This window comes from Narcine bancroftii, chromosome 3, assembly GCF_036971445.1.
Source record: "Narcine bancroftii isolate sNarBan1 chromosome 3, sNarBan1.hap1, whole genome shotgun sequence".
NCBI classification, from domain to species: domain Eukaryota; kingdom Metazoa; phylum Chordata; class Chondrichthyes; order Torpediniformes; family Narcinidae; genus Narcine; species Narcine bancroftii.
Window position 1 is genome coordinate 180171902 of NC_091471.1, and position 17469 is coordinate 180189370.

Genomic DNA, 17469 nt, shown 5'->3' on the forward strand with positions numbered 1-17469 from the left:
ACAGATATTTGCAATGTTCCCTTTGAATAGATCGAGTTGACATGGTTGTCCTTTATCTCCAGGACTTTTTGTTTTGGCTTTTTAAGTGGGTCAGAAAAAAAATCACAAAATTAATATTATGGCAGATATTGTAATCCTGTATGTAACAGATCTGGTTAATTCCATTACTAAATTAGAGACTGTAGTGACTACTCCAGCAGAACTACTACATGAATATACCAGACACAGTGCTAGTCAGCAAAGACTCTTCATTTGAATTTGCCTCCCAGCTCGGAACCGAAAGTGACATCTCCCTGTGGCTGCCACTCATCTGTGGGGCTTGTTTCTTAAAAAAAAGGTGACAGGAGACCCACACCATCTTGAAGGTGAGTGCCCCAATCTCCAGTGTGCCGCTGCAAGACTTTATTAAAAGCTTACACTGAAGTTTCAGAACACAAGGTAAACTATGGAAAAAAAAGTGAAATTATCCCACTAACAATTTTGATTACACTGAATACCAGCGAATAAGCCCATTCAAGTGGCCCTCGAGTGGCATTAAATACCTTGGAATAATGGTAGATTATGATCAGAATTTATATAAACTTAATTACCTCCCTTTACTTAATAAAATTGAAAAAGATTTAAGTAGGTGGGTGAACTTGCTCATCACTCTAATTGGCAGGTTCAATTGTGTGAAGATGGATATATTGCTGAGACTGCGTATCTTTTCCAGTCCTTGCCCATTCCATTACCCTAAACCTTTTTTAAAACCCTTAATAACCATGTTGTGCAGTTTCTATGGAACTGTGAAGAACCCAGCATATCAATGGAAAAATTAATATGGGATTATAGATTAGGATACCTTTGGTTGCCTTGTTCCAAAAAGTACTATTTGGTAGTCCAAATTAGAATTATTTCTTCATTTTTTCAGGGTGATGATGCCTCCTCCTGGGTACAAATTGGATTGCACTCCTTAAAGATGCTACTCAGTCTAAATATTAACCCTTGTCTGTTCCAAAATTTAATGATGTCGTAATTCTTACACAAGAGGATAAGTAAATAGAATCAGGAATAAACCACAGGGGCCCTCAAGGGTGCTCCATCACATTGTTTTCATTTCTGGCTATCCATCCCATAGGATAATGATGCTTCCTTTCAGTCCATTTGTGCGGTTTGATATGAGGATACCCCATTCCTCAGAAAGGAACAGCACATGCATGAATGGACTTAGACGAGTAGGGTTTGCTCAGGTCCAGACCCACCCTCTCGACATCCCCTCCTGGATCCAGCAGCATGGTGAGGTCCAGGACAGCTGGGGGAAATTCTGTTGCAGTGAATGGCCCAGATCAAGATTCAATGCAAAGATGCACTTTCTGTGCTGTAAAGGTTAAAACTTTGTATTTTTGATTTTTTGTTAATTTTGTGACTATCCCTTTAAGGAAAATTGTTTTTTGTAGTGTCACCATAGTTATTATGATGTCATATGTCATAATATCTAAACAGACCGAGAGTTTGTATCTCATTCTTCGAAGAATTATGACAGAGATGTAAGGTCTCGAGATACTTTTCTTTGAATTCATCTTATTTCATTTTAATTCACCTTCATTTTATTTTGTTTATTTCTTTTATATCTGTTTAAAGTTGAATATCATTATCATTATACAGTTTGCTATGTTTACTCATTGTTATGAAAATCTCAATGCGAAGTTATGCAAAATGTTTATTCATTATATTAATGAATTAAAGCTATTTACAGCTGGAACTTCAAAGCTGATTTATTAAATTAATAAGATGGTAATTCAGAATATCGTCGCTAATGTTTCTGGGAAGATGGCATGGTATGAAATTGAAAAATACTAGAACTTGGGAAGTGTTTTCTGTATGCGCATGATTTCTAGATGGCTGTTGACCCTATGAGAGGGTTTGACTGCTCTTTGGCAGGTCTTGTCTTTCATCCTGCAGGGTGTCTAGTCACCCTTCTCACTAGGCAAACCTGGTGGAGGAGCCGGGTTAGGTGCCGACCACCCTACCATGCAACAGGTAGTACTGGGTTGCATGGTATCAGATGAGTGACCTGTCCATCTCTTAATATGTTAATGAATCACTTACCCCAACCATCAAACCCTCTTCTTTGCCATTTGATCCTCTGAATGTTTTAATATTTTAAATACTGAAAATAGTGGAAATTTTAGTAAAACTACACTATGCTATAATACTCAACAGGTCAGGAAGCATCCTCTGGAAAGAAAAAACATAATGAGCACATAACTGAATTGCAGTAAATGTGTTGAATTCAAATGGCAAATCATATCGTGTGATCCAAGGCATATCCTTTCTCAACTGCACTAGTGTTATGATCAAATTTGGTACACTTTAGGGGAATATATGCTTAGCCTGTTTACAGACCTTTACTCTTCAATAAAATCAAACAATATTGGAAATGAAACCAGAGGGAACAACAGAAACAAAATCATTGAAAATTATAGGCAGACACCCCCAGGAAAGTTGTGGATTATACTAGTTAATTTTGCATTGAACTTAAATAATTAGACCTAAGCTTCCTAATCATTAAACAATTCATTTATTTCAGTGGGTATATGCCGTGGATTTGAATGCTACAAAAGCACTGTTCTATGATTATTTAAAAAGGTGCCACAAAAGGGGCTTTTCATCTTTCTTTTCAGTTTGCTGCCTGAGACAGAAAACAGTTCTTCCTGTACTTGATGGTAGCAAGTGATTTTGCACTTCCTGGAGATACAATTCTCAAGACCAACTGCACAAATGCTTCAGAAATAACGTCGCTATAATTATCTTCCTTAATCTGAACCTTGTTAATAACATCTTGCAACTCAGTTCAGATATCTGAGAGGAAAATGAAGCACTATAAGATTAAAACAATTTAATGGCCATGAATTTCCTTAAAGTTTCTCCCACTCTGCTAATGTTTCATCATGGAAAGCATGCTTTAATCTTTGTTTATGTTGCCGCTTAAAGATTGTGTGATGTAAAATGTTGGCGAGCTGCAGGAATTTTTCTTATTGTAAATACACATTAAAGATTTGATTAAGCTCAGAGAATGTAAAAAGAAGTGTGGGTGCTGAGCAAATGCAGAAGTACAGGTGTATATTCTTCATTAGAACTTAAACTATAAGTTTAATGATTGAATTTCTGTGTAATTCCAGTTTTCATTCAGAGGTTCTGCTTTTTTTTCCTGAATGTATAATGATAATATAGGCAAGCATGTGACACTGCTTCTTATAAGAGGCATTTTTTGAATTGTTCACAATTTGTATTCCATAAGCCCTCAGAGGACATTCAGCTGGTTATGTTTACGGTCCCCTTTCAGCTTCCAGGTGAAGACCTGGAAGATAGTAGCACTGATTAACACTATAGCCAGTATAGGATTTTGTGTTTGAATCAATTTTATTTTATTTTGATTAATTTGGAAAATATGGGTTTCAACATGGTTATCAATTCAATAACTTGTTTCTCATCTGGATTAAGGAACTGTCTAATATAGTTCCATCCATTTTTTTTGTGCTTGTATGTATATGAGATGACTTGTTATGTGTTTTCATAAAATGTTGTATATACATTTATATGTTACACTCAATTTAAAAAAATTATAAAAAGAATCAATTATTTTTACTGCCTCCGCTAGCATCTATAAATTGGAATGAATTGATGGGAAGGTGTCATTGATTAATATATCATTCTTCATCTGACAATGAGTTGGGGAGTAGAACAGAGGGATCTGGGAGTACAGATACATGGTAGGGTTGTAACCAGAGGTTTTGGTAGGTTGGCCTTCTTAAATCAAGGTAACGAATACAGAAGTTGGAATGTTGTGGTGACGTTGTATAAGGCATTGGTATTTCATCTTGTATTTGTATGTGTGAGTTCTTAGACAACACACGGATGAAGGGAAAGGTTCTTTACTTTAAACTTCTTGTAAACAGCATGAGGCATGTTATGAGGTTGCAAGCCTCCATTAAAGATCTTTCATACTGCATGTCAGACCCCTACTGACAGCCAAGTCAAATCAAACAGTAAGGCATTTCTAGTTGCATTGCAACCATGATCACTATCATTACAATTGGGACTTGGCACAATAATAGTTTGGCACAGATAAGAAGGACCGAAAGGCCAGTTTCCGTGCTGCAGTGTTCTATGGTTCTATGGTTCTAACAGATCCATAGAAGCTCTTTTCAGTTTTATACATTTCAGTTTGGCCTTTTCCATTCTTACACATTACAGCTGGGCCTTTAATACCATTATTCCCTCAGTGCTGGTCAAGAAGCTACAAACTCTAGGCCCCTGTACCCCACTCGGCAACTGGATCCTTGACTTTGTCATTGGAAGACCACAGTCAGTACGAATTGGAAACAACATCTTCTCCTTACTGATTATCAACACAGGCGCACCCCAAGGATGCATGCTTAGCCAACTGATCTACTCGTTATACAGCCATGAGTGTGTGGCCAGTCACAATTCCAATGCTATCTACAAGTATGCTGATGACACCACAGCTGGTGGCAGAATTACAAATGGCAATGAGAAAGCGTACAGGAAAGAGATATATCAGTTCGTTGAATGGTGTAATGACCACAACCTTGTGCTCATCATCAGTAAAACCAAGGAGATGATTGTGGACTTCAGGAAGAAGTCAGGGGAAAGCAACCTTAACCTCATCAAAGGCTCAGTCGTGGAGAGAGTCAAGAACTTCAAATTCTTGGGTGTCAACATCTCTGAGGATCTGTCCTGGAGCATCCACATTGATACAATCACAAAGAAAGCTCGTCAGCGGCTATACTTGTGAGGTGTCTCAGGTGGTTTGGTATGTCATCGAAGATTTTCATAAACTTCTACAGGTGTACCATGGAGAGTATTCTGGCTGCTCGCTTAACTGGCTGGTATGGAGGCGCCAACTCTCAGGACAAGAATAAACTCCTGAGGGTTGTTAACTCAGCCTGTGACATCACAGGCACCAAACTTCACTCCATCAAGGACATGAGGTACTGTCTTAAAAAAAGCAGCCTCTGTCCTCAAAGACCCCGATCACCCAGGCCATGACCTCTTCACTCTGCTGCCATCAGGGAAAAGGTAGAGGTGCCTAAATACGAGCATTCAGTGGCACAAGGACAGCTTCTTCCCCGGTGTCGTCAGATTCCTGAATAATCAATGAACCAGAGACACTTGCCTCACTTTCCGTACACTATTACTGTCTTTATTATTTGTTTTATTTTATGTTTATAGTAATGTGTAAAATGGTTATAATAAGTACGTTTACACTCTGATTCTGCTGCAAACACCAAATTTCATGACTTGTTCATGACAATAAATCCTGATTCTGATTCTGATTCTGACATTTGCAATTTGATATCAGATTCCACTGCTCGAAATGTTCTCCATCCTGAAATGCATGATTAGGGATTTTACTGCCAAGGAAGAGAATTTAGTTATATCAGTGCCCTACCTTTTCCCATAAAACAGGACCATAAGGTCATTTGTTCCCTTCCATCATGATACCATTACAAGATATTGGACTGATAAGTTGATGTTTTTCTCCAATTTTGTGTCAGCTTGACCCAGGAATATATGCCATGGAAATGTGAACATTGGGTCCATTGCATTGAGTTATCATTTGAACCAGATTAAGGATGAAGAAGTGTGGTAAGATATAGTTGATAAGAAAAATTATACTGAACCAATCAAAATCTAACATTTATTGCATTTGTCATACTATCTTGAGATACTTCTGATCAATTGTTCTCCCCAATAATAATATTTAAACCTGTCTCCCATCTCTGTCTAGATCTATGAATTCCCTGCTTTTGATTTCCCTTTTGGAATAATATATACATGCGGAGATAAATTTCTGAATAAATCTATTACAAATAAAGGTTTCTAGTTCACTACTTTTAGGTTGCTGGATCCGATTTATCTCATAAATATGCTTTTATTTGATAATAACAAAATATTGTATAATTTTGTATCCTATATTTATTTTTGATTGTTCAAATAACATTAAATTTTGTTCTTTATAACAATCTTTTGTATTTCTACTTCCCTTTGAAAACCAAATATTCAAAAGTTGATTATTCATTGTAAATGGGGTTAGTTTATTTTTATTCAAAGACATTTAAAATAATCTAGAGTTCCTCATTCCCATTTCAGTATTTGATTTATACCATATATTAATCAAATGCTTCAACAGTAGAGTTTTCCTGTCCCCAAATATTAATCTTGGTTCCCATTTTTATATAAAATCTTCCAGTGTCTTCACTCCTATCTTTTCCATCTCTATCTTAATCCATGCTGGTTTCTCTTCCTTTTTAAAAACAAAAGAGAGAAACCTCATTTGTGTTGCCTTATAATCATTTTTTAAATTTGGACATTGTAGACCTCCTAGTTCATATTTCCATGTTAATTTTTCTCGGGAAACACTTGACATCTTGCCCTTCTAAAGAAATTTCCATATATATTTATTTAATTCCTGAAAAAAATTCTGTGGTAAGGATATAGGCAATATTTGAAAAAGGTATTGCACTCGAGGAATATATTCATTTTAATACAATTAACTCTTCCCAGTAATGTTATTGGCAATTCCATCCATTTTTTCAAAATTATATGATGATGGCTTTAAAGGGTCCTTATCTTTTTTTTGGTATTACAGTCATTATTACTGTGATAAGAGATTTTGGTAAATTATGTATTTCTGGCTAACACCTCCATAAAAAGTGGAATAAATCTTTAAACTCTTTATAAAATTTATGGGGGAAACAATTTTCTCCTGGAGACTTATTACTTTGTAATGAGTTAAATTCTTCCCTCACCTCTATTGGGGTGAAGGGGGCACCCAGTTCTCTTTGATCTTCCAAGTTTAATTTTGATTAATTTATTGTGACAAAACAAATCTATTTTATTATCATCATTTTGAGATTCTGACTAATATATCTTTGTATAAATTTGTTTGAAATTTTCATTGATTTCATGAGTTTATAATTAAATTAAGATCAGATTTAGTTGCAATAATCATTCTCGATGTTTGTTCTGTTTTTAACTGCCATGAAAAGACCTTATGTGCTCTCTCATCTAATTCGTAATTTCTCTGATTAGTTGTCATTTCTCTGTTCTATATGCTTGTAAAGTATTGCCACGTGACAGTGTGAATAGAAATAGAATGAGGTGGAGGATTAACACGTGGCTGAAGGGGTGGAGTAAGGGGCAGGGTTTTAAGTTTCTGGATAACTGGGACCTTTTTTGGGGGAGATGTGACCTGTACAGTAAGGACGGGTTACACTTAAATCCCAGGGGGATCAGAATCCTGGCAGAGGTATTTGCTAGGGCTACTCAGGGGGAGGGAACAAAATAGTACAGAGCAGTAAGGAGAAGGTTAGAATGCAAACAAAGAAAGTTTGTAGTAAGTATTTGAATATGGATGGGCAGGTGATAGAGAAGGGAAATGCTCTGGAAGAAGATGAAGGGCAATTGGCAGGAAAAATAAATAATGTTGTTATTAAAGATGAGGGAAAACAGGGATTAAAAATTGGGAAATCTCTGAAATTCATATATTTTAATGCCAGGAGTATTGTAAAAAAGGTGGATGAGCTGAAGGTGTGGATTGATACTTGGAAGTATGATGTGGTAGCGATTAGTGAGACATGGTTGCAGGAGAGATGTGATTGGCAACTGAATATCCCTGGGTTTTGTTGTTTTAGGTGTGATAGAGTCGGAGGGGCAAGAGGAGGTGGGGTTGCATTGCTTGTCAGGGAAAATATTACAGCGGTGTCTAGGAAGGATAGATTAGAGGGCACATCCACGGAGGCTATTTGGGTGGAACTGAGGAGTAGGAAAGGAGAGGTTACACTTGTAGGGGTGTATTATAGACCACCCGGAGGGGACCGAGACCTAGAGGAGCAAATCTGTAGGGAGATAGTAGATATTTGTGATAAGCACAGGGTTGTAATTATGGGAGATTTTAATTTTCCACATATAGATTGGGAAACATATTCTGTGAAAGGACTGGATGGGTTAGAGTTTGTGAAATGTGTGCAAGATAGTTTTTTACAACAATATGTAGAGGTGCCGATCAGAGAAGGAGCAGTGTTAGATCTACTGTTGGCAAATGGGATGGGTCAAGTGACGGAGGTTAGTGTTGGCGAGCACTTTGGGTCCAGTGATCATAATGCCATCAGCTTCAATGTCATTATGGAAAGAGAGAAGTCAGGGCCAAGGGTTGAGGTTTTTGATTGGGGAAAAGCTAGATTTGAGGAGATGCGAAAGGACTTGCAGGGTGTGTATTGGGACAATTTGTTTTATGGGCAGGATGTAGTAGAGAGATGGAAGTCTTTTAAAGATCAGATTTTGAGAGTGCAAAAGCTTTATGTTCCTGTTAGGTTAAAAGGAGGGGCAAAAGGTTTGAGAGAGCCGTGGTTTTCAAGGAATATTGGAAGCTTGGTTCGAAGAAAAAGGGAGGCGTACATTAGATACAAGAAGCATGGAGTTAAGGAGATGTTTGAAAGATACATTGAATGTAAGAGGAATCTTAAGAGAGGAATTAGGAAAGCTAAAAGAAGGTACGAGCAAACTATGGCAAGCAGGGTGAAAACTAATCCAAAAGAGTTCTACAAATATGTTAATGGTAAAAGGAAAGCTAGAGACAAAATTGGTCCCTTAGAAAATCAGAGCGGAAAACTGTGTGTGGAGCCTAGAGAAATGGGGGAGATATTGAACAGTTTCTTTTCTTCGGTATTCACTAAGGAGAAGGATATTGGGAGATGTGAGATAAAAAAAGCAAATTGGGTAAATATGGGGAATATAGAGATTACAAAAGGTGTAGTTTTAGGGCTTTTGAAGAATATAAAGGTGGATAAGTCTCCGGGACCAGACGGGATCTTCCCCAGGACATTGAGAGAAGTGAAGGAGGAAATAGCAGAGGCTCTTGCGGTAATTTTCCAAATGTCATTAGATATGGGGATAGTGCCGGAGGATTGGCGCATTGCGCATGTGGTTCCATTATTTAAAAAGGGTTCAAGGAGGAAGCCTGGCAACTATCGGCCTGTAAGTTTGACGTCTGTGGTAGGTAAATTAATGGAGAAAATTCTTAGAGATAATACTTATAAACATCTGGATAGACAGGGTCTGATCAGGAGCACTCAATATGGATTTGTGGGAGGAAGGTCATGTTTGACCAATCTGATTGAATTTTTTGAAGAGGTGACTAGTAATGTGGATGAGGGTAGCGCAGTGGATGTTGTCTATATGGACTTCAGTAAGGCCTTCGATAAGGTACCACATGGAAGGTTAGTTAGGAAGGTGCAGTCTTTAGGTATAAATTTTAAGATAGTCAAATGGATTGAACATTGGCTGAAAGGGAGAGGCCAGAGAGTGGTAGTGGATAATTGTCTGTCAGGTTGGAGGCCGGTGACCAGTGGTGTGCCTCAAGGATCTGTATTGGGCCTATTGTTGTTCGTTATATACATTAATGATCTAGATGATGGGGTGTTGAATTGGATTAGTAAATATGCAGATGATACTAAGATAGGTGGAATAGTGGATAATGAAGAAGGTTTTCAAGGATTGCAGAGGTATTTGGGCTGCTTAGAAAAGTGGGCTGAAAAATGGCAGATGGAATTTAATGCTGATAAGTGTGAGGTGCTTCATTTTGGTAAGAAGAATCAGAATAGGACATACGTGGTAAATGGGAGAGCATTGATGAATACAGAAGAGCAGAAAGATTTAGGAGTAATGGTACATCGTTCCCTGAGGTAGAAACTCACGTGAATAGGGTGGTGAAGAAGGCTTTTAGTATGCTGGCCTTTATCAATCATTGCATGGAATATAGGAGTTGGGAGGTGATGTTGAGATTGTATAAGACGTTGGTGCGGCCTAATTTGGAGTTCTGTGTGCAGTTCTGGTCGCCTAATTATAGGAAGGATATAAACAGAGTGGAGAGAGTGCAGAGAAGGTTTACCAGAATGTTACCTGGGTTTAAGCATCTAGAGTATAGGGAGAGATTGGACAGATTAGGTCTTTATTCTTTGGAGCGTAGATTGTTGAGAGGGCATTTGATAGAAGTATTTAAGATTATGAAAGGGATAGACAGAGTGGATGTGGATAGACTATTTCCGTTAAGAGGAGGAAAGATTAAAACAAGAGGACATGAGTTAAGAATTAAGGGGCAGAGGTTTAGAGGTAACATGAGGGGGAACTTCTTTACTCAGAGAGTGGTAGCCGTGTGGAATGAGCTTCCGGGAGAAATAGTGGCGGCGGAGTCAATTGTATTATTTAAGAAAAGGTTGGACAGGTATATGGATGAGAAGAAGATGGAGGGTTATGGGCATTGTGCAGGGAGGTGGGACTAGAAAGGGGTGTTTGGTTCGGTGCGGACTAGAAGGGCCTAATGGCCTGTTTCCGTACTGTAATTGTTATGTTATGTTATGTTATGTTATTAAGTTGTCTCCGTTTCTCCTCATTAATTTGTCTTTGCAAGTCTTTTTCTAAATTTGTTTTCTGTCTTCAATTGTTTCACCTCTTTCATATAGTCCTCTTACTTTTAGAAGTATAACTTATTATTGGGCTTATAAATATGCTTTCATCACATCCCACCAAAATGAAATAGATTAAAATCAGATATTTCAGGTCAATGTTTTAGATATAGCCAAGAGATTGATACATTTTTACATTCAACATGGTCATGTCCAAAATTGAGACTATTTTAGATAGAATTAGGAACGTTTTTGGAGCAAGTCACAGGAGTTAAATTTCCACAGGATCCAATGTTATTTTTACTGGCAATATTTAATGGATAAGTCCAAAATTTTAATTGAATTTATATCAAAAAGAATTTGTAAAAATTGCATTAGCTGTTGCAATAAAATGTGTAGCAATGACATGGAAATTAGATTCTCATTTAGGTTTGGAAAGATGGGATGCGGAAATTCATAGCTTTGTACTTCTTGAATAGATTACATATAACTAAAGAAATAAATATGATACTTTTTTTGAAAATTTGGTGCCCATATTTACATATTGTCAGTATAAATTTGTAAATGGCTTTCCCTAAACCTTGTGAAATCTCGTTAACTCCTTGGAATAAATAAACAAATTTGAAATAAGTTTAGAATTCAGTGAAAGACAACCAGGTCTATTTCTTTTATTTCTCTTGTTTTTTTTTCTCTTTCTCTTTCTTTTCTATTCCTTTTGGGGTTATTATTTGGGAGGAGGGGTTGGTAGGGTTTTTATCTTTATTTTTATTTTCTTTTTTTTTCAATTTTTTATTTTTCACACCATAAATCACATTAACCATGATACACACTTTTTCCTTTTCACACATATACAGTGCCATTTTCTCCCCCCCTCCCTCCTCCCATCCCACCCTCCCTACCTCCCCCCTCCCGTCCATTTAAAGTACAAAATCTAGGATACATTAAACCAGTCAAACAATGTTGTTATTCAATAAAAATACACAAGAAATTCCACTGAGTCCATTATTTTCATTTCCTTTTCCTTCCGTTAACTTAGGTAGTGATTGTCCCCGGTTGGTTTTCGCTATTGTGTTTCATGTAAGGCTCCCATATTTGTTCGAATATTTCAATATTATTTCTTAAACTATATGTTACTTTTTCTAATGGAATACATTTATTCATTTCTATATACCATTGCTGTATTTTCAAATTATCTTCCAATTTCCAGGTTGACATAATACATTTTTTTGCTATGGCTAGAGCTATCTACCTTTTGGCTAAGATCAAGTGTAGTATCTGTTCTTATCAGTTTAATTTTTATTTTCTTTTGGGGGATTTTATAAAACCATTATGTATAATGGATTTGATATGATTCTATTATTATATTTTGTATTTTGACATGAATACATGTATGGAATATTTAAATAAAATATTCAAAAATAGGATGAAGAAGTGAAAATTATATGGGAGGTACTTTTAATGCAAAATTCAATTTTAGGCTTCGACATTTCAAATGAGAACATTATGAGATTAGAATGGAAGTTGCTCAATTGCATCCCCAAGCCTTTCCCCCCTTCATTATTATCATAGCCCACCTGCCCCAAGTCTCATCCCTTCACTACGCCTTTTCCTCAATCACCCTCAAATCTTCAAACATTCAAATTGTTACCTACCCACTGTTTAAAGACTTCCAGTAATTTAGCTTTCCCAATTGACCAGGACAGAAAACTTCAGAAATCACCCCTGTAAACAGAATGTTAGTTTAAAATTATCATTTTCTTATAATTATGTCCCCTCATTGGAGACTCAATCACAATTGAAACCTCTTAATTTCTTCATTATCATTCCTTCTTCAGACCTTGTATGTATCAATAAGATCACTACTTATCCTTCGAAATTCTAAAGAAAATAAATCTAGTTATTTACTCATCTGTGATAGATGTTAGCGATCGCTTATTGCTTCTGAAAATTTCCCAGTGTCTACCACTAGATGCTACCACTTAGTGTTCTCTTATTCTGATCAACAATTACATTAATCATTTCTGGCCTTCCTAATGTAAACTGAAGTTCAAGATTGCATTCCACAACAATTGTAGAAGGCTCTCAAGATAGTGAAGAACATATCCATTCAGTTTGCTGTTTTTCTTTCTATTTAAGGGAGAATGCGGACATTGCAGAACTTGACTGCAACTTCAGACTTTACTGACGACTGTTCACACAAGTTTCCAAAGTTTGCAAAATGTGCTTAACTAGCAGTGATTTTTTTTTCCCCCCCTGTCGAAACTTGCAGTGAAAGTTTTCTCCTGTGCTTAACCAGGAGCGTTTTTTCTCTGCAGGCTGACATGCTCATGCTGTTCAGTGATGCTGCTGCTGGCGGTACTCAATTTCTTGGGGCATTGTTGTGGATGTGACTGGCCTTTAAGTGTGAATTAGGGACCAGGGCAGAAAACAATCACATTTCTATCAGTGAAGAGCCTTTAGGAAGATCACATCTTGCTATCTGTTGAGCAATAGATCTGCAATATTGTCAGCTTTGCCCTGTTCTAACTTACCACTCTCTTTAACTCTGCACTCTGAACTTTTTTTTTCCTGCTCTATTATTGACAGCTGGACTGCTTGCAGAACAAACTTTCTCACTGTTCTTGGGTAGAGGTGGCAAAAAGCTTTAATGAACTGGACAGCTTAGAGTTCTGAGGCCTTTACTACTGGGGTATGTGAAATACTGAAAAAAAAAGACATATGGCATGCTTGGGTCCATCAAGCCTGGTGCCATCTTGTCTTTGAACTTCCACACCATAAGATCCTTCCAATCGACTGCCCCACATCCCCAAAGGGCAACTGTGCTGCATCAGCACAACCCCACAATTTCTGTGTTTCTGACAAAAGAGATGGCACATCAAGCATTGGGATTTGCCAGTAGTGCTGGATTTGGCTCAAGTCCAAGCAACCATCCATTTCCCTTATGTGCCTACAAAGGCTACCAATAATACCCTGAACACTTCCCTCAACACACATAATGGTCAGCATTGATGGGGTGGACTGATGCTCCTGTTCCTAGTCTGTACACATCATAACTCGAGAACCATCAAAGAATAGATAACATGGACAGTAACAGACTTGTTCATACAGAGATAATTTTTTTTATTGAGAGCCTTCCAAATTATAATTTTCAAATTCAAATAAAATGGCCCTATCTACAATTCAATCTTCAACAGCAACAACTTTCATTGATAAACAGATGAGAGAGTTTAATACTGCAGAATTTATAATGCACAAAATTACATCACCTTTCTTTGCTGAACTATCTGCAGTGATTGTAATATGTCCATGAACTATTTCCTGATCCTGTAACTCGACTGCACCATTTCATCGAATGCAAGGATCGACAACGAGATAGACAACAGACTCGCCAAGGCAAATAGCGCCTTTGGAAGACTACACAAAAGAATCTGGAAAAACAACCAACTGAAAAACCTCACAAACATTAGCATATATAGAGCCGTTGTCATACCCACACTCCTTTTCAGCTCCAAATCATGGGTCGTCTACCGGCATCACCTACGGCTCCTAGAATGCTTCCACCAGCATTGTCTCCACTCCATTCTCAACATTCATTGGAGCGACTTCATCCCTAACATCGAAGTACTCGAGATGGCAGAGGCCAACAGCATCGAATCCACACTGCTGAAGATCTAACAGCACTGGGTAGGCCACGTCTCCAGAATGGAGGACCATCGCCTTCCCAAGATCGTGTTATACAGCAAGCTCTCCACTGGCCACCGAGACAGAGGTGCACCAAAGAAGAGGTACAAGAACTGCCTAAAGAAATCTCTTGGTGCCTGCCACACTGACCACCACCAGTGGGATGATATCGCCTCAAACTGCGCATCTTGGCGCCTCACAGTTCAGCAGGCAGCAACCTCCTTTGAACAAGACCACAGAGCCCACCTCACTGACAAAAGACAAAGGAGGAAAAACCCAACACCCAACCCACCAATTTTCCCTTGCAACCGCTGCAACCGTGTCTGCCTGTCCCGCATCAGGCTTGTCAGCCACAAACGAGCCTGCAGCTGACATGGACATTACCCCTCCATTAATCTTCATCCACAAAGCCAAGTCAAAGAATTTGATACCTGCAGCAAAACCTGTCTTTCCTGACTAGCTACATCTAATTCACAGAGCTCTGCCTCAGTTCAAAATACCCCTTCCCTGGGTCAGCCACACACTGCGGGTATAAACACTCTTCAACATTGACCCTTTTCAACTGCAGCTCAGTGTAAATGTTGGTTAGTTTTTATGTTAGCCATGGCAGCTGTGAGTAATTCACAGAACAACATATTGATTGGATTGGCAATTTGTAGGTCCAGTGCTGAATTCAGAAAGCTGACTGTTCAGGTCAATGAAATGCAAATTCATTCAGCAGAAAGAAATCACTTATGATAGTCCAATTGTGGTTCATTTTAGATCACTGCACCAATTGACCATGTCAAGGTGCACAGAGGAACATGACTAAGGATCCATTGGCTAGAGGAGCACAATATTTCACTGTTGTTCTCTCATCAAAATCTCATTTCAAATATCCTCATAATAAAAGGGAGGGAGTTCTAGAAAAGGGGCAATAGGAGCAGATGTTAAATGTCACTGTGCATCTTCCTTAAAATTTCTCTGCCTCTTCTAGGAAACCCTGCCATCAGAGGTGGACATGATCAATGGTAGATTGTATTTTTTTAAAATTTAGTTTTAATTTTAATTTTGATGTTCGAATTTTTAAAATGCATATTTTTTAAAATTTAGGCACACATTGACACAGTAACAGGGCCCTTCCAGCCCAAGAGCCCATGTTGCCCAAATATCTCAATTAACCTACAACCCCCATACAAGGAGGGAATAAGGTCAGATGGATCATGACTAACTTGTCATTGGAGGTTATGTGCCTTCATTGGGTCTGATTAATTCACGATCATGTTGCAGTGAGGCTACAATATTTAAGGGGAGAACATCACTCGATGTCTGCTGCCTATTGGGGTCCTGCATAGAAGTGGATTTACATGTCTTTTGCACTCCTTTGAGATGAACATGGCAGAGTCTGTGGCAATGCTAGCAGTTGTTTCATGAATGCTACTTATTTCTTTACAATGAAATATTTAAATTAATCTAAATGAGGATCAGTGGCATCACTAGGGTTGGTATCATGCAGTGCGGTAACTCATGGTGTCACCACCCCCACTCCCCATGGACCTCCTCTTGTACCAGACCATACAGAATCCTTAGTCATGTTTTTGTACAAATGTTATTTGTAAATCATAATTCCCATATATCACTGAATGTAATAGCAATAATAGAGAAATAAACAGCTACAGAGTGGCCCCATTATAACGCAATCATCAAGGTCCAGAAAAGAATTATCACAAAAAAATCTAGGTTGTGCTAAATTAGGGTTCAAGAAAATCAGAATTCAAACTGATCCAATGTTGTCTTAACATCCTAAAACAATTCTATTTTCACCCTATTTGACCAGTTTTTTTTGCATGTTTTACTTCTGACCTTTGAATTGAAGAATTCCACAAATAAATCATTGTAACTGTAGAAATTAAAACACAAATTCATTTTTAATAAAGCTTTTTAATGAAAAAAGCAACTAATGAAAATGCTCAAGAAAATGAGAAATCATAATTTACAGTTTATTCCTAAAAAATGTGATCGAGTGTTCCTTGCCTGAACGCAGCAGGTCGCTGGTTGGGAGCAAACTCTAGAATGCTTCTGAGTGGGAGAATTTTTATGGATCTTGGATGCTGTGTTCTTGGGGAGGTCAGAAACTCTGATCTTTCCATCATGGCTTACTAGATTGACTGCTGGCAGATGAGTAGAATAGTTGTCAAGTAAAAGAAGAGCTTTGGGTTCTAGCTTTATGCGGACAGAAGGGACAACAATTTTGTGAAATCAATCCTCAAAGATGACACTTGTCATTCAAGCATTGCTGCTGTGTCTGTAATTGAATGGTAATAAATTCATGTTGACATGGTAGAAACAGTGGGGTGAGCGAGATTTGCCAATCATGAGCGGCTTTAACTTACATGTTCCAGTCTTGTTTACACAAAACAATAACATCACATGAGCTTTGCCAGCAGTTTATTCCATTTTGATCTAAAAAAAAGAAAAGAAAACATGAAATTAACTCAGTTCCAGAAAGAGAAAAAAAAAGGTCAAATGGCTCATCGCATTATATCTGAATTCGCATTAAATCGGGGCATGTAAAATCAGGGTTTCACTATAGCAAAATTAAAATTACACTATCTTACGCACTGCCTAAATGTATTTACATTTACATAGTTTCATATAGTTAAAACAGTGGTTTTCAAACTGCCCCTCTAAACTCACATTCCACTTTAAGCAATCCCTATGCCATAAGGGCTCTGTGATTAGTAAGGGATTGCTTAAGGTGGTATGTGAGTGGAAAGAAAAAAGGGTGGAAAACCACTGTTTTAATCATCCCTAATTGACTCGTTATGTGCATGGTTTCATAACTCCAAAGGAAATGGGCCAATGACAATTTTTCTCAAGCAAAATATTTCAGTAACAATTGGGTCTAGAGCAGTGGTTCTCGACCTTCCCTTCCCACTCACACACCACCTTAAGCAAACCCTTACCAATCACAGAGCACTTATGGCATAGGATTACTGAAGATGGAATGTTTGGTGGTGGGGGAGGGGTCAGTTTAAAAACTACTGGGTTAAAGTGAAAATTTGGTAAGAAACAATAGAATTCAAAATAGTAACAACAAAACTCTTTTGTAAAATTTTTCTAGGTTGAACTGCAACATTTCCAGTTACAAAATTATTTGTACCTGAGCAGAAGCTTTTTTAAATTTTTTCTTCTTTTTTCTTTAATCACTACTTCATTCTCAAAAAAGTTATTGTCAAAGGTTCACAAATACTAATTACCACAATATTGTAGCTAAAACACCAAAGATTTTGACAAAAGCAGCGACTATAAAACACCAGCAGCAACAAAAACAACAGCG

The 17469-nt window shown here is 37.7% G+C and overlaps 1 long non-coding RNA gene and 1 pseudogene across 1 annotated transcript; one reads left to right on the forward strand and one right to left on the reverse strand.

Annotated features, from left to right (window-relative positions):
• Window positions 1–11706: 11706 nt before the first annotated feature.
• On the forward strand, window positions 11707–11798 carry LOC138759665 (U2 spliceosomal RNA; annotated as a pseudogene).
• Window positions 11799–16050: 4252 nt separating this feature from the next.
• LOC138756312 (uncharacterized) lies at window positions 16051–16582 on the reverse strand. Its single transcript, XR_011352972.1, has 2 exons — window positions 16523–16582; window positions 16051–16434 (listed from the first exon to the last, which is right to left on the reverse strand). It is a non-coding gene; the product is annotated as an uncharacterized lncRNA (long non-coding RNA).
• Window positions 16583–17469: the final 887 nt, after the last annotated feature.